Source organism: Trichechus manatus, unplaced genomic scaffold (assembly GCF_000243295.1).
Source record: "Trichechus manatus latirostris isolate Lorelei unplaced genomic scaffold, TriManLat1.0 scaffold00010, whole genome shotgun sequence".
Lineage (NCBI taxonomy): Eukaryota > Metazoa > Chordata > Mammalia > Sirenia > Trichechidae > Trichechus > Trichechus manatus.
The window spans coordinates 24,139,254-24,160,602 of NW_004443946.1; the positions used below are offsets into that span (position 1 = coordinate 24,139,254).

Sequence of the window (21,349 nt, forward strand, 5' to 3'; positions counted from 1 at the left end):
CAACTGATTTTATGGGACTTCATGTCTTTCTACCAAGAAGAAAATTTTAACATGCATAATCACTTCTCAGCGTTTCCAGTCAGCTTTTGGTGTTAAGTAATAGTGTCATATTTTAGTTACCTGATGTGTCTGTGGTTTTAACATGATTATCTTGCCCTGAGGGAAGGGAGAAGATCAGTGAGAAGTTCACTGCTGCTTTGTGAGTTGTTTCTTGGCGCCCAGTGTTGATCGTTTTGGCATTTGAGCACAACATCAGCTCACCTTGTCTGCAGTTTGGGAATGTCCTAAAAGTGCTGCTTAAGACTTTGGGATCCTCCATAAACTCCAGCTGGTATAGAAAGTGATGTTTATTATAGCCTGTTCTCCAACAATATGTTGCCAATTTACTGTCATTAGACTCTAATTGATAGAAAATTAGTTACGCAAAAACCATTTTCTTCTCATAGCATGGCAGAGGCGGTGAAATTTATGAGAAAGCACATATAAGGAGAGGTTAGAAGTGTTGATTGTGGATTTGAGCCCTGGTGCCACAGTGGTTAAAGTGCTCAGCTGCTAACCGAAGGTTGGCAGTTTGAACCCACCAGCTGCTCTGCTGGAAAAAAGATGTGGCATTCTGTTTCTGTAAAGGTTACAGCCTTGAAAACCCGATGGGGCAGTTCTACTCTGTCCTGTCGGGTCGCTGTGAGTCAGAATCAACTCGACTGCAGTGGTTTTGGTTTTGGAACACAGAACTTTTGGCTTATTGTGGACTGTTCGTGTATTACTTGCTTCTTTTTAATTTTGGTTCTTCTATTTGGAAATAATGAACATTTACTACATGCATTGGTCAGGGTTTTTAGTTACAGATATGAAAGTTATTCTAGTTCATGTAAGCACAAAGAGATTTATTAAGGATGATAGCTAGCTTAGTAAATCATCTGAGGACTGAAGAAAGAGACTGGAGGCTGAGTTTCTGGGAATGATTGCCAGCACTGCACCGTGGAACCGGCCCACCAAGAAGCTGCTGCCCACGCCATGGTCAGGATGCTCCCAGTCAGGAAGCCAGAGCTGCGCTGCTACCTCCAGAATCATGCCGCCTGTGTCTGCCTGTGGATGCCTCACATCCTGCCACCTGGCTTTTTTCCCTTGTAACTCATTCTGAGAGTCCCATGTGGGTGTATCTGATTGGAGGACCCTAATTCACATGTCTGCCTGTGCTGTAAGATATGGGGGAATCTCCCATCCTCGTTTTATTTATTTGCTTTTGAAAAATTCTACCTTGGGAAGGTAGGCTTTACACCAAAGAACAAAAAAACAAAAACAAAAAACTAAAAAAGCCAAATCAGTTGCCTTTGAGTAGATTCTGACCCATGGCAACCCCATGCGTTACAGAGTAGAACTGCTCCTTAGGGTTTTCTTGGATATAGGGTTGCCGTAAGTCAGAATCAACTAGACAACACACAACAACAGCCATCTTTACAGAAGCAGATCGCCAGGCCTTTCTTCCATGGTGCCGCTGATTAAGTTCAAACTGCCAGCCTTTAGGTTAGCAGCCAAATGCAAACTGCATGCACCACCCAGGAATCTACAGTAGGGAACTATTAAACTGGTGAGAATCTACAAAAGATGATTTTGGGCCCCTTTGAATAACAGATGCTCATTACAAGATGCAGTTAAAATAATATTTTTTATATCATACTAATGATTGTGATTAACTTTTAAGGAAATCTATTTAAAAAATACTTTCTTTTTAAGTTGGGAGGGAGTGCATAAAGAATGTTTAAGAACCCAGCAGTTTCCATGATTATGTTACTTTAGAATTGTTTATTAGTCTAATAAAAGAATGTTGATAATAAAGACAAGAGTGCCATCTTTTTATGGGTTCTTTTGTCCTTGGAGAACACCACTGCAAGCCAGGACCGATTCTTGTGACCTGGTCTGTTGATCAGAGAGGGAGAGTTGAGACTTGATGACTGGTCAGTATAAATCGTTACTATTAGAAGAACAAGATAAAGGATATGAGTCTGGGATGGTGGGTTAGCAGAATTACAACCATGATGTTATTATAATTTTTAATACCTGACTGCTTAGCTAAAGTTTTTTTCTGAAACAGACTGAGCACTAGAAGGGACCTTGGAAATCATGTAAATCCAGTACTGCAAACCAAAGCCCAGGAGGTGAAGTGATTTGCTCAAGGCTAGGTCCCCATGAGTAGGGGTGACTCTACAAACAGCTAATAACAACATAGAGTCTCCAGGCCTCCTGATGTCACAGCCTAGTCCTTTTCCTTCAAACCCTCTGGGAAATCAGAGGGTTTCCCCCAGTGGGAGAAGGCCTTAGTGCATCCTGGATTCACCATACTGAGGTTGGAGTTCAGATGCAGTAGTCAGGGTGTCTTCTTGGAGTAGTTGTTGGTTAGGTAACACTAGTCCTCTTCTGTGTGTCAGATAAGCACTTGGAAATTTGTGCTTGAGTTTGTGAGGAAAATAAACCACAGAAGTAAAAGTTTTGTTCAAATTTTACACACAGCTCTATTTACTTTTCTGGGTTGTTCATAAATTTGCTCATATACAACTCTTGATAAGGCATTTGCAGTTATATACGTAGTCAGTACAAGGTAAGAAATACTAGGAAACCAGTGTGGCTCACTTCCTCAGCTTCAAATCATATGCTCAGATGCTGCCTTTGCATTGAGTCCTACACTGACTCACCGTGTTTAAGATTGCAGCCCACCTTCCCTCCATCATTCTTGAATCCCCTTATCCTGTCTGCCATCCTGGCCTTTTTTTTTTTTTTTAATAACACATATCCTCTCTAGCATTGCGTGCGTGCGTGTGTGTGTGTGTGTGTGTGTGCGTGTGCACGTACACGTGTATCTCCCATATAATTTTGCCGATTTATTATGTTTAATGCTTATTGGATATCTCTTCCATCAGAGTGTAAGCTCCACAAAAGCATAGAATTTGTCAGTTTTGTGTGTTCCCAGGATGAAGAATAAATAGTGCCTGCCGCATAGTAGATATTCAGTAAACATGTTGAATGAATGAACTTGGCAAAAACAGCTACTCTTTAAGGATTCCTACCAGTAAAATGACAGATTTCAATCCTAGTGATTATTTTATTCATGAAATCATTGGGGATGGCAAAATCATCAGTTGATACGTAAAGAAAATAAATCATTTTAAGTATATGAGTTGTGTTACATATAGTATTCTGGAACCTCCTTTGTTTATTTGGCAATAAACAAGGAATTCAGTAAAGTATCTTAATAGGAGAGGAGCATTCAAGCTTCTTTCTGGAGATAACCTAGGGAGCAGTTATGAATATTTTGAGATCTTTGTTTTATGTTAACAATTTTAAAAGTTCCAGATGAAAAAAAACCATTAAATTATCCAGATATTACCAGCAAACAAATTCTTTAGATATTAAAGTCTAGGTTACTAACTGATAAAAATAGATACATAGATTCACAAGTACAGACTTGGACACGTAACTCATTTTAAAAATAACTAGTTTAAAAGGTTTTCATTTTCAACATTGTGGTAAAAAAGGCCAGGTTTCTGAGTATTGGAGTACTGAGGAGATAGGGGTAGGAAGAGGAAGGAGTCAAGGTCTTGGCAGAGTTGGAAAAATGGTTCAGCAGAATCATCCAGATGTGCTGGTACATTTCTGTTACTTTAAACCTTTTCAGGAAAGGTAATATATGAGATACACTTAATGAAGATAAAGTCTGTAATGCTCCAAAAATTTAATTTACCTAAGCTGGTGGTAGTCTACTAAGTTCTAGGGAGTAATGTAGTGTATAAATGTTCATTTTTATTATTTAAAGGTACACTTGACTTTTAGAATTCAAGGGAAGTAAAGATATTATACCTAACATCTTAGCAAGAGAATAAGTTAAAATTAAATAATCTAAAATTAAGTTAAAAATTGGAAAATATCTTAGAAATCAAATATTCTAAATCTAAATATTCTAATTCTACATAGTATCAATTTTTATAAGTAAACTTAAATGACTTGCCTGATATCACACAGCCAGTTATTGGCAGAATTGGGACTGATTTTTGTCACAGATTTTCACCGAAGTATCTTAATAGGAGAGGAGCATACAAGCCTCTGGGATAGCCTAGGGAGCGATTATGAATATTTTAGTATCTATGTTTTATCTTAAAATTTCAGAAGTTCATGCCAACATACAAATTGTGTGAGTACCTCAAGTTTCAGTGTCTCCACATGAGGCTGGCCCCTGAGATGAGTATCTGGGGGAGCCCGTGCCTCTTGCTCTTGCCTAGTGGACAGTTTTCTGGGCGACCAAAAGAGGAATCATTAGGCAAGAGCTTGGTGAGCAGTCACTGATGACCCATGAAGGGGCCGTCTCTGCTCAGCTGGGTGAACCTCTTAGCATTTTTGAGAACAGATCTCTGGAGACATGAGGAATTTTCAGATTGGGCCTGAAACCTGTAGGAACTGGACAACTGCTATCCCTGAGCAGTGTACCATTTGAGTAAAATAGAGGTAGCCGTCTGAATTTTTATTGTCTTATATTTGCAGGTTTTCTGTTGTCTGTACCTGTAGATTTAAGGAGGACTTTGGGCAGTAGTGGAGCCCTGGTGGCACAGCGGTTAAGAGCTTGGCCGCTAACCAAAAGGTTGGCAGTTTGAATCCACCAGCTACTCCTTGGAAACCCTATGGGACAGCTCTACTCTGTTCCATAGGATCACTATGAGTTGGAATCGACTCTATGGCACTGGGTTTGTTTTTTTTTTTGGCTTTTGGCCATTAGCATATAAAGATTGTTTTGCCATGTGGGTATCATGTACCCGTGGTCTTTTTCTCACTGACAGCCTACTGTCGTGTGTTGTTTTCAGTTAAATCTGTATCGCACTAGCTGGTTTACTAGTTGTAGGTAAATGTGCAGAAATACTCTGCAGAGTTATTGGCTTCATATCCCCTTCTGGCAGAGTCATATGCTTAGAAGTTCATATATGGTATCTATTAGGCACATCTTGGCAAATGGTGAGTGCCATGTGGGTGGGTAAGAAGTGCAGCTGTGGTTAAGGTAACCAGGGTGGGAAGACCCTGCTTCACACTTATGCTGCTACTTTGGCTAGTACTGAAAAGAGATTGTTTTGTCATTTAAAAAAAAACAACAATATAGTTCTAAAGTCAGAGATAGCTTTAAAATCATTGATTTAACTCATGATTTTTCACATCTCCTGGATTTGAAATTTTGAAGAACTTGGCAGTTTGTTCGAATGTGGTTTAGATAGAATAAGCCAAAGACGCCCTGTTAAAGACTTACTTTGAGGCTGAAGAAAGCCATTATTTCCTCTTTCATTTCATTAAGGTATGGCAGTATCAGAGCAGATGGAAGGCTAGAATATGAGCTTATAAGTTGGGTGAAAACTTAATCAGCCAATTGGCTCACTCTTAATGATAAGACAGGAAGAACCACCCACGTTTTCCATTTTGGATTTGAGTCACAGAAAACAGGTTTCCTGCAGAAACCATTTGGCTTTAACAAGTGTATGGAAATTTCATCTTTGATCACATTGATGTTTTTGTCTTTATTGTGCATGTATTTCAAATTAATTATTTTTCTCTTTTCAATCCATAGGTTAAATTTCAATTGTGAATCTCCTATAGTACTGACTGTAACCTAATTTCCAAGATTTCTATAAAAGAGATAGTCAGAAGGACTGTACTTTCAGGTAAGGGTCTAATTTTACTTTATCTTAATAATACACAACTGCTTTAGCAGAATTCTGAAGCCCCTCCCCACCAACATATCAATAGAAGTATAGATGAGTTTTTTTTAAAAGGTGGTAATTTCAGTTCTCCAGACAGGTTTCCACCTGCTTGGGATTATCTAAGAGGTATCATTGTGACTGAATACTTAAAACAATAGAAATGTGTGAAGACAGTTATAATACACACAAACACGCACACAAACACACAGTCACTTAAAAGTACTGCAATGATTATTTGTGTACAGGTTTCTGTTTTGTGTTCCTGCCTTAACTTCTTCTGAGTATATACCTAGAATTGGGATTGCTATGTCATATGGTAATTCTAATGTTCAGCATTTTTGAGGAATCACCAAAGTGTTTTCCACAGTGGCTATACTCTTTACATTCCCTCCGGCAATGGGTGAGTGTTCCGTTTTCTCTAAAACCTTGCCAACGCTTGTTTTCTGGGTTTTTTTTTCTTTTTCTGCATCATTGCCATTCTAATGGGGTAAGGTGATAATCTCATTGTGATTTTGATTTGCATCTCCCTGAGTGAGAATAGACAAGGCAACGGGTTAAGCCCTGGTGGCACAGTGCTAAAGAGCTCGGCTGCTAACCAAAAGGTTGGCAGTTTGAATCCACTAGCCCCTCCTTGGAAACCCTATGGGGTAGTTCTACTCAGCCCTGTAGGGTCGCTATAAGTCGGAATTGACTCAAGGGCAATGGGTTTGGGTTTTTATGGGGAGTGGCTAATGAGAAGCCCTGGTGGTACAGTGGTTAAGAGCTTACCTGCTAACTAAAAGGTCAGCAGTTTGAATCCACCAGCCACTCCTTCAAAACTATGGGGCAGTTCTGCTCAGTACTATAGGGTCGGTATGAGTCAGAATTGATTCCACAGGAACAGGTTTGGTTTGGTTTTAATGGCTAATGATGTTGAGCATATTTTCATGTATTTGTTAGCCATTTGAATATCCTCTTTGGTGAACTGTGTAAGTCCTTTGCCTGTTTTTTGTTTGAGTTATCTTTTTGTTGTTAAGTTGTAGAAGTTTTAGATATATTTTGGACATTGGGTCCTTATTGGATATATGGTTTCTGAAAATTTTCTCCCAGTCTATAAGTTGTCTTTTCACTTTGTGGATAAAGTCCTTTGATGTATAAGGAAGTTGTCTTAGTCATCTAGTGCTGCTGTAACAGAAATACTACAAGCTGTCGGCTTTAACAAACAGAAGTTTATTCTTTCACAGTCTGGTAGGCTAGAAGTCCAAATTCAGGATGTCACCTCCAGGGGAAGGCTTTCTCTGTCGGCTCTGGAGGAAGGTTGTTGTCATCAGTCTTTCTCTGCACAGGAATCCCGGGTCCAAAGGACACACTCTGCTCCCGGTGCTGCTTTCTTTGTGTTATGAGGTCCCTATGTCTCTCTGCTCGCTTCTATCTTTTATATCTCAAAAGAGATTGGCTTAAGACACAATCTAATCTTGTAGATCTCATCAACATAACTGCCACTAATCCATCTCATTAACATCATAGTGACAGGATTTACAACACATAGGAAAATCACCCCGGATGACAGAATGTTGGATGATCACACAATACTGGGAACTGTGGCCTAGCTAAGCTGTGACAGACATTTTTGGGGGACACAGTTCAGTCCATGACAGAAGTACTCATTTTATAGACGTATTCATTATAAAAGCAAATACTTATTGAATTTAATAATAAAAATGGTATTTTAGAGTGAAAAGACCACTAAATGGGTGTAGATCTTAAATTCTGTTTATTAACTGACAGGATGGCCTTGACAAATTAATTCTATTTCCTCACTGGTAAAATAGCATAAAGTGAATTAAAATAGTATTGGACTAAGTAATTCACTTTATACTTAATCAGCCATCATTCTGAGTAATAATATTAGTGTGAATAAGAAATACTTGTGAGAATATTTGACAGTGGTAATCCAGATGAATTGTGAAGTGGAATTCCAGTAATGCTTCCGCTTACCTTGAGTAGTAAGAAGGACATTTCTGGAAGAGGTTGTTTATTCATGACAAATGAAAGGTATGTCTCTGTTGATGAAAGTAACATAAGGCAGCCGGAAAATATTTTAAACACATTGAAATGTATGTTCTTATGGTAAATTTATTGTAGGAGCTCTGGGTGGTTTTTCTCAATAATGGTCATTATAAATGGAATTTTAGGAAAGATAGGGTTTCGCATAGATTCTTTGTATACCCCTGTGTGAGGTATATAATTTCACTTGAATGATAAAAAACTTGCTAAATTCAATAAGTGGTATAGTCTGGAGCCCAAGTGATGATGGTGCCAACTTCTTAACACTTATTCCATCTCCTTAGTGCCTCTTTCCTTTTTAAGCCTGATCTAAGGTAGCAGATGGTTGAAACAAATCTATTGGCGGACTCAGCCTCTGAGACCTCCATTAGCCTCCATTAAGAGGTTAGAAAATGTATGATAAATCACAGTTCAGACATTATCATACTGTGTCTCGTTCCTGATTTTTAATTTATAAGCATTTTTTAAAGGAAATATTTTTGGCCAATACATTTTTGATGGTTGACTGACAGAAGACAATGAGTGCGTCAGCTTCCTTCCCTTCCTGTGTAGACTTATTCACTAAGAATTTGTCTGGCACCAGAAATTTGACTTTCGGTCACAGGAAGCAACTGGGTGGTAGTAACTTTTAGTTGCTATTGATATGCAGTAGACTCAAATTAATAACCTGGGATAATTTAATCTAAACAGTGTATTTTTTAAAAAATTGCCAAATTCATCTTTTTCACCTATTTCCAGATTCATTAATTTGTTTGGATTAATCCAGAAGCATTGTTGAACTTTATTGCTACCTAGATGGGGCTGTTTTTTGAGTGACACATTCCACCCTTCAGAGGTATTCATTTCTTTTTCCAAAATTTAGAGTCTCTTATTTTTTACACTGTCCGACATTTACATTTTCAGCTTGCAGAATTTAAATCTTCATGAACATTCTGCTCTAGTGACTCAGGAATGTTACATAAAGTTCTCCCTACTCTCCTTTCGGTATGTGGACATCACATTCCTTGGCCAGTATTTGTTTTGCATCTGTCTTTTAGTGTAATCCTAACAAGTTCATTCAAGCAGTAGTTGAACTTAGATTAAGTGATATTGTGGTTGTTTGGCAGGATATGACCATAAACACTTCTCTTTAAACACGGAATGGCCTGGGGTTATTGTGATGTTCAATTGCATAATCACACATTATGTTTTACAGACACAGGAATGAGTACATGGGCCGCATACATCTTCAGTGAGAAATTGCCCTTAGGATGGAATCTATGTTAAAAACCATAGTGTACCCTTGAATGTTTTCTTAGGCAGTTATGTTCATATTTTGCATTTAATTGAAGTGTTTCTGATTGGTTGGAACTGTGATTAGTTTTTCAGGGTTTCCAGACAGTCTCCCACCCAGCATCTGAAGTAATTGTGAAAATGTTATTAGCTTTTAAAATATGTATTTTCAAAATTCTTTCATTTTCTATCTCCCTCTCTTCCTGGTATTTTTGTGTCTTGAAAGCTATTTTGCAAAAGATATCCTCAGAAGTAATTCACCTTTTACAGACCAGATGAAGTGGAATGTAGAGTCATTCTATTTGAAATGAATGCTAATGTCTCTCTTCAGGGCAACCCTGCTATTTCTGTGAGGACCTGGACTTTGCAGCTGTTATGTAGTATTGGCAAATACTTATTACTGTGGGCATCCGGAGAACTGAAATAGAACACCTGTTATAGTGGGTAGAAGGGCCTTTTGGGCATATTATGTTTTCGTTTGAGGCTGGTGTGAATATTTTTGAAAAAATTTTTACTTGCTGAATTGCCAGTTGCAGTATTTATCAGGAAATTGGCTCTTATTGGGCTCAGTGTTTCTAGAGTCTGAACTTGTACTAAACCATTGTTACTGAACCGCATGTTCTTTAATTTTCAAGTAGGAGTTTTAATTTTTGATTGATTTTTGTCTGTAAACTTACTTAGAGAAACCAAATTCAGTTAAAAATATTTTCTTGACAGAGTCTCCAAAGCTGAACACTAAATTTTCATTTGAAGCATTTGTTTACTAAAGAAAACCAAACCCAAGCCCATTGCCATCAAGTTGATTCTGACTTATAGCGACCCTGCAGGACAGAATAGAACTGCCCCGTGGGCCTTCCAAAGAGTGGCTGGTGGATTCGAGCTGCCGACCTTTTGTTTAGCAGCTGAGCTCTTAACTACTGCGCCACCACAGTATTTTTAATTTTAATTTTTAGCAAAGTAGTATGCGTGGTTTAAATAGTAATACAACTAGAAAAGAAAAAATCCTGTACCCCACCCTTCGAACCTCTCTCTCGAGACAACCATTTTCAAGGCTTTTTTTTTTATGCTATTTCTTCTGGCATTTACTTACATATATCTATATAACATATTTTTTTCTCCTGTAACTTGAGTTTTCACTTCTCGACATTATCTTTTGACTTCTTCCTACAGATGAAGAGGATTTAACTTCCTTCATTTCCCTTCCCTCATCCTCCCAGTGAGAATTTTATCAAATTTTTTGTTAAGCCATCATTCAGTATTTACAACATTATTTGAATATTAGTGGTAGAGGCCACAGGGTGAGGGGAGCTTGATCTATCAAGTACCTTCATTTTGAAAATGACCTGTTACATAGGATAGAGGTTTCCTTGGCCTGGGATGCAAAAGCCACAATGAGTTAGTGTTTAATCTGGGTAAGTCATTTCAGTACACTGCCAGTTCCTTCCCCTGTAAATGAGTGAAACAAATAATACTTCACAGGGTTGTTTAAGAGCATCAAGTAAGGTAGTAGAAAAGTATTTAAAATTTTACAAAGCAGGACATTTCTGTAAGGTGTTGGTGTTGAGTAATGTACTCTTGGATTATCAGGAATTTAACTCTGTGTTTATGCTCTTTTGTAATTGAGTGCTTCTTGCAGATAACTTCCATTTGAGTATTCTTTATGGTGAAAACTTGTCTTATGCTCTACAAAATGATTCTTATTTCACAACTTCATCATAGCCCAGGTTCAGTTCTCCGTGAAGGTAGAATAGACAACTAGCTAAATGCTATAATTTAAAGGGTGCTCAAGAATTACAGCCTTCCAAACTGCTCCCTGTTCCATCTGGTATTTCTGGGATGCCTTTCAAAGACTCCTGTTAAGCGCCAGTATTGACACCCAAACCAAACCAAACTCACTGCCATAGAGTCAGTTCTGACTTATAGCGACCATAGGGTTTCCAAGGCTGTAAATCTATTTAAGCAGGCTCCCACATCTTTCTCCCACGGAGCAGCTGGTAGTTTCAAACCATGAACCTTTCTGTTAGCAGTCAAATGCCTTAACCACTGCGCCACCAAGGCTCCTCAGTATTGACATGGAAGAGATTAATTGTATCTTAAGATGTTATCCAACTCAGTTTCTCTGGAGAAGAAGGCCGTTGGGAATAGGATGTAGTAAGTCTGTTAAGTTTTTTGGGAAGGAGGATAGAACAGATCTAGATCTAGAGCAATGTCAGGGATGGTAGGCCTTGATAGACGGGCCATAGCTCTTGGCCTTGGGAAGCAAGGAGATGATCTCAAGTAGTACGGATAATAACGTGGCTGTTTCGCAGTCCTTTTAAATCCAACCACATCTGATCTCTTAATCATCATCATACTTATGTGGTTAGTGTCATATTGCAGCATGAAAGCCACGGCACTTGAACACCAAAGATCTAAGTACTAGTAGCTTAGCAACACTTATATTTTGCTCACGTAAGCCTCCTAAAGCATGTTTCAAAAGTGAGGCAAAATGAAAGTTTTCCCACCCTTAATTGGGAGAACTGGAAAAAAAAGAATGTTAATAACTGGCTATTACTAACTTAGCACAATTGGCATTTGGACAAGGTGTAAAGCGTTCATTGGTGTGTTAACTTATTTAATGAGTTTGGAGGTATTCCCCCCTATTCTCCCCCTCGTGCTTTTTTAGTTTATTTGGAAGCAGCTAGATGATAGAGGAGATGGTAAATTAAGAGTTGTTTTGTCAATTTTGGTATAATGGTGATCAGTACATTGGAAATAGTTTTTTTTTAAATAGAAAAATAGAGCTCTGTAGCTATTAACTTTTATATTTATTGACATAAGGTATAAACAGCTTTAGTGCCCAAGAAATCATGTGGATGTTGGTTTTAGAAACTATTCTAGTGTATTACTTATGATCTTTTTTCTTTTGTCCTAGAAATACTCAAAATAATTTTTATGATAAGATTGTATTATTATTGACAGACTGACTTTGGCACGTTGTCGGTGACTGCGATGTGATTATTTTATAGTTTTCTGATGTACTTTTTGTATGCTGGTCAGGCTGCTTATTCTTGGTACTCTCTTTTCCATGAGTATGTTTCTAGAATGGTAGCCTCACTTCCCTTTTATGCTAGTTCCTTTTTATTTTTGAATCCTTGATATTCATTGTGATATGATGGAAAATAATTGCAAATATATATCTTCAAGACAGGGCAGTACTATTTAAATCCTGTTTTTTTTTTTTTCCTTTGTTCTTTTGTTAGAGAAGGCTAGTATAGTAAAGGAAAACTGTCTTTGAATTCCCTAAGTTGCTTGAATGTCAAAACATTTGTATTGTAAGAGGAAGCCAAGCCTAGTTAACATATTTCTCTGCTAATTAAAGTTTAGGATTTTAATCAAGTAGAACTGTGTAGGTCAGTGCAGGAGGAGAGTGGTGATTCTGGACTCAGATGGTCTCCCAGTGTATTTTCACTGGGGAGAGAGACACCAAAGATAAGAATTAGTATTGACACTATTATTGTGTAAGCTGAGTGCTCTAGATGGTTCCAGGCTGGCCTGCCTTTGCTTGGTGGTAGAAAGCAGTAAAATCCAGACAGAATATGCTTTAGAATCTGTATAAGCATGAAAAATGACAGTGCTATAAGAACTTTGTCCCACCTTTTGTAAATATGCAATGGAAAAGCAACAATAGCCTAACAAATTTACATTAGAACCCATTTGGAGCATTAAGGAAGAAGGGGAGAGATTTGTTTACTCAGCAGCAGTCCCAAAGTGAGTCAGTTTTAGGGGTTGTCAGTCACTTTAAGAGCACTGCCTTATCATTAATGTTAGGATTCACTAACAATGGAGCTATGTAAAATTGTTTTCAGGGTTTCTCTCTGGGTAAGAGTTTTTATTGAGAAGAATAACTTGGTAGATGCTATAGTGATTATAAAAGCTCTAACATGTACTTGATTTAATTAAAGGAGAGAGTATTTTAATTTGTTCAACAGAAAGTGGTGAGTACCCATAATTTGAAGAGCACTGTCTCAGTTCTCTGGGGAAGACAAAAGATCAGTAAGATAGAGATGCTGCTTTTAAAGAGCCTGTAGCTTTTAAAGAGGCTCAGTGGAATGAAACACTCCGGGAGTTCAGAGAAGGGAGAGAGACACTCATTGGGAAGGGTGAGGAGAGCAGGCTCAGTGAAGGCTTTGTGCAGGAGATGGTATTTAAACAGTGTCTTGGTAGGTGGGATTTGGACATTGGACGAGTCCTTCAGATTGAGGCATGGGTGTGTGTTGTGGATATGAATTTCAGATTTGCTATGTCTGGCATGAAAAAGAAAATAAGAATAATATAAATGGTTTAGCGCTTGGCTATTAACCAAAAGGTTGGCGGTGTGAATCTACCCAGAGGCACCTCAGAGGAAAGGCCTGGCAGTCTTCTTCCGGAAGGTTATAGCCATTGAAAACCCTATGGAGCACAGTGCTACTCTGCGCATATAGGGTCACCCTGAGTCAGAATTGTGCTAATTATTGTTTTAAGTGCTTCATGTATTATAACTCATTTCCTTATAACAGCCTTACAAGGTAGGCATTACTGTCATCCCTAATATACAGATGAAGAAATTGAGGCGCAGATAAAGAAACTAGTTGGAGGCTATATATAGATAGTGGGATTTGACCCCAGACTGTTTTGGAGAGTCTGCTATAATAAATGGTGGGAACTGTAGCAAAGGTTGATTGAGGTCCTGTCTTAGTTGTTTAATGCTGCTACAACAGAAATACTACAAGTAGGGTGGGTTTAACAAAGAGAAATTTATTTTCTCAGACAGTCTAGTAGGCTACAAGTCCAAATTCAGGGCATCAGCTCCAGGGGAAAGCTTTCCCTCTCTGTAGGCTCTGGAGGAAGGTCCTTGTCATCAATCTTCCCTGCTCTAGGAGCTTCTCTGTGCAGGGACCTCGGGTCTATAGGACATGCTGTGCTCCCAGTGCTGCTTTCTTGGTGCTATGAGGTCTCCCTGTCTTTCTGCTCTCTTCTGTCTCAAAAGAGATTGGCTCAAGACACAATCCAATCTTCTAGATTGAATCCTGCCTCATTAACATAACGGCCGCCTATCCCACTTCATTATCTTCATAGAGGTAGGATTTATAACACATAGGAGAATCCCATCAGATGACGAAGTGGTGGACAATGACACAATACTGGGAATCATGGCATAGCCGAATTGATATACATTTATCTGGAGGACACAATTCAGTTCATAACTCGTCCATTTTTGTAGAGCCTTGAGTGCCTGGATGAACAATTTAATATATTGGAAGATATTTTTTAATGATTCCATGTAAAGGTGTTAATACATTCTCTCATTTCTTTTAATATACCGTGCTTTTACTGCCTTTGAAATGCTGTTCCCACTTTACCTGGTGAATTTCTACTCTTCTTCAGTTCTCCCTTATATGCTGCCTTTTCTGTAAAGATTTTTCCCACCCACCCCGGGAAGAAGAGCCCCCCTGTGGGCTCCGGCAGCACTTTGTACCTTTAATACAGTGTTCCTTAGACCGTGAGTTACTCGAGGATTTGGACTGTGTATCCTTTCGGAATTACAGTGTTTGACACATGGCTGTTGCTCAGTCAACTGAATGAAAGGTAGGGTGATAAATTTTCAGAAGTCACACTGACTATTTTCATTTCTTTACTTCTAACTTACAGGCATTTGAAACGCTTAGAGAAGAGATAAAATGGTATGTGCTGTAATACTGTGTTTCATTGGGGTTCCTGTGAGAATGAAGGAGTGAGATTATTCTGAATTTGGGCTTCCTGGGGATAGTTTGATGTACAGGCTGGGCTTTGGGCTTGGCCTTAAAGGAAGTGTAACATTTAAGTTGGCAGAGGGGACGGGCACACCCTGCTGAGAGAGCAGCGTGAGCAGAGAACAAAAATGGGGTTGAATAGGAAACACCACCGCCCCCTGACACCTGAGCCTCTCGGGCTTTCTTGCAACACCTAGTAGAGTATTTCACAGCATTCAGAATCTCTTGAAAGCCCTGATTTTCTCTTGTCTGCCAGAAATATGCCTAGACCAGCAGAACATTTGCCATGGTATGGTTTGAAATTAAGGTATGTTACTGACTTGGAATATGGCATTCAAACGTTCAGGATGCCTTTCTGGTGTTAAAAATGCCGCTGAATAATAGGCCCATTTGGTCTAAATTAAATTTTACCCTCCAGAAATTCCTTAAAATCTTAAAACAGCAAGTAACCTCACGTTTCACTGGCCTGTCTTTTGTAGTCAGCCTGCTTGAGTTTCCTTTGACTGTCTCCTTCAGACCAGTTGGAACTTTCACCATTGCTGTAATTGACTCGTGCTGTTTAATTTAGTTTCTTGCTCTTTATCTAGAAGCACTCAGACTGCTATGTGGGGAATTAAAGGTATTGAGGAGAGGCAGGGTTATTCGGACTTCTGGAGATGAAAGCAATAAAGGGCTCTTGTAATAAAGGAGGACGCTCCTTGGAATCCAGAGAGAGGGTATCTTTGTTAAGAAACATCTTCCCCCAACTGGAAACCTTTTAAAATGCTTTTGAGGCACAACTTGAAGTTCTGAGAAAATGATGCCTTGAAACTACTGATGCTAAAAATGAAAAGTTTTCTCACTCATTAAGTTGGAATTAAAAGTGGCCGTGTTCTCAGAAGCGCCTGATAGGGAAGGGACATTCTTCCCTAAGGTGGTCAAGGTCATAGCTCACAATTTTGCTGACTCTGATTATTCTGGAGACCTTAGGCCTTCTTAGCCTTGGTAGAGTGAAACTTAAAGAGAAGGTGCATCCAGCTGTTATGGGTAAGGCCTTCAGCCCAGCAGACGCTTCTCTACACATGGTTGCTGGGTTTTATCTGCTACTGACATCTAAAGATTTTATGGCTACAGACATTTAAATGTAAGCTCCATGAGGTTAAGGGCTTTGTCTTGTTCCCTAATATATCCCCAGCTCTGTCCAAGAGAAATAATAATGTGAGCCCTTATATAATTTGAAAATTTTTAGTAGCCGTATTAAGAGAAAGAGGTGAAATTAAATATAACTTATTTTAAAGCAGTATATCCAAAATTTCATTTCAGCATGTAATCAATATAAAATATTATTGATGACATATTTTACATTCTTTTGTTCATACCAAGTCTTTGAAATCATGCACATCTCAGTTTGAACTTTTTATATCTAAATTTAGATCCATTTCAAGTGCTGCAACTATCTGGTATATGATAGAAGCACAGTAAATAAACATATGTTAAATGAATGAAAGAAGGAAGGAAGGAATGGAATGGCAAAACTTCAAAGATGAATAAACAGACTGTTGTAGGGGAGAAGCATCATGAATTTTAGTAAAGCAAAAAGAGTTTTGTTCAGCATGTATTCAAAAAGGCAGAAGTGGGAAGCAGACAGCCGTGCTGCCAGAGCCACGCCTGCCCGAGTCCAAAGAATATTACAGAATAGGCAAGAATGGGAAAACGGACAAGCATGCTGCCACAGCCATGTCTGCCCGAGTCCAAAGAATATCATAGAATAGGTAAGAATGGGAAAACGGACAAGCATGCTGCCACAGCCATGTCTGCCAGAGTCCAAAGAACAATTACAGAGTCATCAGTATATATTAACATTACAGATGGGCAAAACCATTGAAAGCTTAGCCTTTTCAGATTGGCTACAAACTGTGATCCTACATTTTGAATTGTCTTTCTTAACAATCATTGGTACAGGTTTCAGTAACGAGAGTCAGGAGGGTCTTCATTGGTCCAACAAATTTCTGTTCACTAAATGCTAATAGAAAAAGATACGAGTGGAAAGTCTTTTGTGTTCTGTTTGATTGACTTTATGTGAAAGTTTCCCTAAAAGATATTTTCCAAGATTATCTTAGCTATTGCCTTTATACCTCAGGGCCCAGTTGATGTGTCCTTGTGAATCCTTGTGCGCCCAGCTCCATCTGGATCAAGACGAACGTTCTACTTGTCTTTGGACACACTAAAAGTTCCTAACTAGAACAGCAGTTGAATAGTGCTTTAAATTTTTAGTTCAAAATGGTTTGGAAATATATTATCTCACTGATACATACCTTCAGCAACTTTGGTTTTTACAGGTTAAGTTTTACTCTATTTTATAGGTGAGGAAGCTGAGATGTACCTAGGTTAATGGCTGTGTGGTTTAACCAGGATTTGAACTAGAGTCTGTCTTCTGAGCCTAGCCCAGTGCTTTCTCTTCTCTACCATGCACCCTCCCATTGTTTTGTGGTGGGCATGCTCATGCTTCTCTGTGAACATTAGTTGACTCTTAAATATGGATAGATGTTAAAAGATAGACAGTAAATATTTTTTAATACAGATCTATTTTAAAAAAAGTTTAGTAAAGGTCAGATCTTGACGTTTGCTTTTAATTCATTTATCAGTCATGGGTATGATAGCGAAGAAAGTTATATGGGTGGCTGTTGTGAGTGTTAGGATTTTCTGAATTACAGAAGGCACATAAAAATTTGATGAATAAAAAGACTGTTTATGAAAATGTACACATACATCTGTTTGGAACTATTCCTTTGTATAATTATTTCACCTCTAGAAACGTTCTCTAGTAGGAATGTGTGTGATGGTTTCTGTTGTAGCACATGGAAAAATAAAAATGTCTTCTCTCATACAAAGAGGAAAAGTAACTTAATGAGCGTACTAACCCTCCAGTGCTTAAATTATTGGATATTTCTGCTTTCTTGTTTCTTGAGCCTTTAAAATAGTTGGTTTTACTGTGTTTAATATTTAAGTAAAGCTTAAATCAGATATTTTTGGTATGATTTGATTTGTTACGGCTAAAAATGTTAACGAGAAATCAGTTAATTTCTAGAGGTATGATTTTACAGAAACATTGCATTTCATTATCCTTTTGAATAGAGGCCAAGAAAGTTAAGTTTTATACCCAAATTTTACTCTGCGGAGCAAGGTGTGTTAACGGAGATATCAGTGTACAGCATGGACTTTATACAAGGTGTTCAAATATTTGGATTTGTGAGAAACAATTTTAGTTTGCAGGAAATGGCATTTGAGAAGAAGTTAGGCCTAAAATATAATTTTAAGCTTTATCCAAAGTCAGTAGATGTTGCAAAATATTTTACTTATTGTTCTTATTTTAGTATAATGTATCACAAATTTGAAAAAAAAGTAATGATGAATTTGTATTAGCGAAATCCACTGCCTAGATATTAATTGACTCAACCTGTAAGCAAAGGAGTTAATTATAATTTATCTCGCATATTTGGGAGATCATTCACAAGGAGTTCTTTATAAAACCACAGGAATATCATTATCTACCCTGTGCTCTAAGCATTTAGGAATGGATAGCTCTTATGCATGCTTTAGCTTCTCTTTTCATAGCCAGAGGAACCCCTCCTTTGCAACAGGCACTATGCTAAGACCTCGCGGTATAATGGTAATGGAAGGGACATTTAAAAAATACAACAAAACAATTGTGTGCCTGCATTCAAGGTGCTTAGTCTGTGGGCTGGGGAGACACAGGCATTACTCAAATAACTGCATGAATAAATGTTAAATTATAACTGTGATTAATAATATGAAGGAGAGGTAAATGGTGCTTATGAGAGCAGTTCCAGTGAGCAAGAACAAGGTGTTTTATTTGATCACAGATTTAATGTGATCCAGTCTTATGCTTCTATAAAGGTCAGCGCAACCAAGAAATACAGTGTCCTTCTCAAAGAACATAATATGCCTACAGTACTCTGCTGTGGTGGAGCACATTGGGATTCTTTGTGCCCAGCTTTGAGCAGCCAGAGCACATTCCAAGAAGAGGAGCATGCTAGAGAAGATTTTAGAAAGAATTTCACATGTTGCTTGGTTAAGAGAACTGTAGTAAGTGATTCTGAGGAAAAGAAGACAAAGGGAGGACAGATTAACTGATGTCCAATCAAACTGGGTAGTGTAAAACAACAGAAATATATTCTGTCTGAGTTCAAGAGGCCAGAAGTCTAAAATCAAGGGATTGGCAGAGTTGATTCCTTCTGGAGGCTCTCAGGGAGAAGCTGTCTCATGTCTCTCTCCTGTATTTCTGGTAGTTGCCACCAATCATTGGAGTTCCTTGGACACATCACTCCACTCTCTACCTTTATCTTCACATGGCCTTCCCTGTGTCTCTGTGTGTCCTATCCTTTTCTTATGAGGATACCAGTCATTGGATTAGAGCCCACACTAATCCACTGTGACCTCATCTTAATGACATCTGCAAAGACCCTGTTTCCAGATAATTCTGAGGTTCCAGGTGGACATGAATTTTTGGGACATGATTTTAAGACAGGAAGAAAGGCCTGATGACCTACTTCTGAAAATTAGCTAGTGAAAATGCTATGGATAACAACAGAATATTGCCGGATATAGTGCTGAAGATGAGCCTCCTAGGTTGGAAGACACTCAGAATCACAAAGCTGGAACAGTGGACTCAAACATACCAATCAATGGTCATGAAGATGGCATAAGACCAGGCAGTGTTTCGTTCTGTTATACATAAGGCTGCTGTGAGTCGGAGCTTACTTAACGGCAACTAACAACAACAACATTCAACCCACTGCCGGTATAAAGAGAACCTGGAGCATTGTTTTCAGCCTGTGTATATTTTGATGTGAAGGAAGCGTGTCCACCCATTCTCATTGTTTAGTGACTGCCTCCTACCTTAACCTTCTAGGCAAGAGAAAACTAGAGAAGCTTGGGGATCTCAGGGAAAGCCATGACTCCAGTAACCAGCATCTCCTGAGAGTAAGGTCCTACAGGGAAACTCTTCAGGAATTCCCTGTACCCATAGCGTGAAGTCTGAATGCCTTAACATGGCACGAAGGCTATCTTAATATGACTTTTGCTCTCCTTGCTCCCTGTCGCTGAGCCTTGGTTGTTCCAGTGATGTGGAGAATTCCTTGGGTAATATAACCTCTTCGTGTTTTGCTGCCTTTTCTGTTTGTGCTCCTTAAATGGTCCTCTCTATTACTAAAGAAATCTTATTCCTCTTTTCAGGCCTAGCTCAAACGTTAGCATTTGTAGAATTTTTCTGGCTTTCTAGAGTTAGTTGTTTTGTAGCACATAACTGTGCTGTAGTACTACTGAAATGTTTTATTTACTTGTTTAGCTTGCTCTTTTAGGCTGTAAAATCCTTAAAGACAGGAATTATGTATTCTTTCTGTTGGACCCTTCAGTGCCTAAAAGGCACTTAATAAATGATGCAATGTGGGCATTCAGTAACTTTTGAATGAATGAATATAATTCTCACTTGCTTTACCATTTTAACACTTTATGGCTTTGGGTTTGGAACTTAAGATACATGAGATAAATAGTTGAACTATTGGTTTGGTTGGATTAAAACCTCTGGGGAGTTCAGGAATTGGTGTTCTCCTACCCTTCATTTAAGATGCCAATGGAGAGAATGTCATTACATGGTGAGAGTTTCCTGGTTTCCACAAGACCACTTTGTATTTTGGGTTACCTTCTTTTAAAACCCCTTGAAAATTATCAGATTTTTGTAATCATATTATCAAGAAGAAAAGCATCTTAATCAGGACTAAAAAAAGAGTAAAATGAGACTAACAGGAAAATTAAAGATCATCCCTTTTTAGGTAACTGTGTAAAAGAAATTATAGGTATTTACAGAAAGATGATATTAGCATTTGGGAGAGAAAAGAAATCTGTGGTAAGAAATGTTCCAAATTAAATCAGGTGTACACTATGGGCAACTAAAGAACAGATTGCATTCTGATGTGGTATAGTGCTCATAGTTTGCAAAAATCGATTATAAAATGTTATCAGACCATGCTCATGCTAGCAGTACTTGCTTTAAGAAAAACTTTGTTGTTTAGGAACATCAGTGATCAGCTTATCCAGAGTGATTAAAAAAAACAAAACCCCAAACCCATTGCCTTCGAGTGGATTCTGAGTCATAGCGATGCTGTTGGACAGAGTAGAACTGCCCCATAGGGTTTCTAAGGCTGTAAATCTTTACAGAAGCAGACTGCCACATCTTTCTCCTGCGACGCAGCTGGTGGCTTCGAACCACTAACCTTTTGGTTAGCAGCCAAGTGCTTAACCACTGTACCACCAGGGCTCGTCTGTTATACTTAAGAGAATTTTCAGAACATTGATGGTTACTAGAAAGTCAGTTGTTAACATGCAATGAGAACTTTCTAAGCAGATGAATATTTGATAGTGTAGTAGGCAAATCTTGTTCCCAGCTGGGTAGATTACTAGGGCAGTAGTATCATCTTTGGAAAGCTTATTGGTATGTATGTGACATCAAGGCTAGCAAGAGCAGATAGAGGT

The 21,349-nt window shown here is 38.5% G+C and overlaps 1 protein-coding gene across 1 annotated transcript in view; it reads left to right on the forward strand.

Annotated features, from left to right (window-relative positions):
• Nucleotides 1-21,349, forward strand: part of SIPA1L1 (signal induced proliferation associated 1 like 1) — a 409,883-nt gene that overhangs the window by 29,627 nt on the left and 358,907 nt on the right. The window contains exon 3 of the mRNA XM_004371003.2: nucleotides 5,597-5,690. The gene's annotated coding sequence lies outside the window, so the exon portion shown is untranslated. The remainder of the gene's footprint in view (nucleotides 1-5,596; nucleotides 5,691-21,349) is intronic.